We start from the raw sequence: 531 nt of genomic DNA on the forward strand, positions 1-531 counted from the left end.
ATAGATATAGTCTGCATTGGAGAATATAGATATAGGTATAGATATAGTCTGCATTGGAGAATATAGATATAGGTATAGATATAGTCTGCATTGGAAAACAGGACCAGTTCTTCTCGTGTTGCCCCCACTTCCTAGATAGGAATTGTGTTCCAGACTCTGGGTTTGGTCCTCAGTACTGCAAAAGTAACAAAGAAAAAAGAAAGGAGAAAGGAAGATTTCTTCATTCTTCTATATAATCCATGCCTTTTCAATTTTATTAAGGAAAAGTAGAATAGTGCAACATATCAAATATGGCGTTATCTCAGCCACATTTGCCTCCTCCACAGGGACATATGGTTTAGCTCTAAGTGTGGTGACCTCACAGTGCAGAAGCCTGAGTATGCCAGTGAAGCATATTGTTACTCAATATACTGTATTAGAAAAGACACACTGGAAGGCCAGGCAGGGTCCAAATGCCTGTAACCCCAGCACTGGAAGCTGAGGCAGGAGAATCACTGCGTTTGAGGCCAGTCTAGATTCAAAAAAAAAAAA

Source organism: Microtus ochrogaster, unplaced genomic scaffold (assembly GCF_000317375.1).
Source record: "Microtus ochrogaster isolate Prairie Vole_2 unplaced genomic scaffold, MicOch1.0 UNK105, whole genome shotgun sequence".
Classification (NCBI taxonomy): domain Eukaryota; kingdom Metazoa; phylum Chordata; class Mammalia; order Rodentia; family Cricetidae; genus Microtus; species Microtus ochrogaster.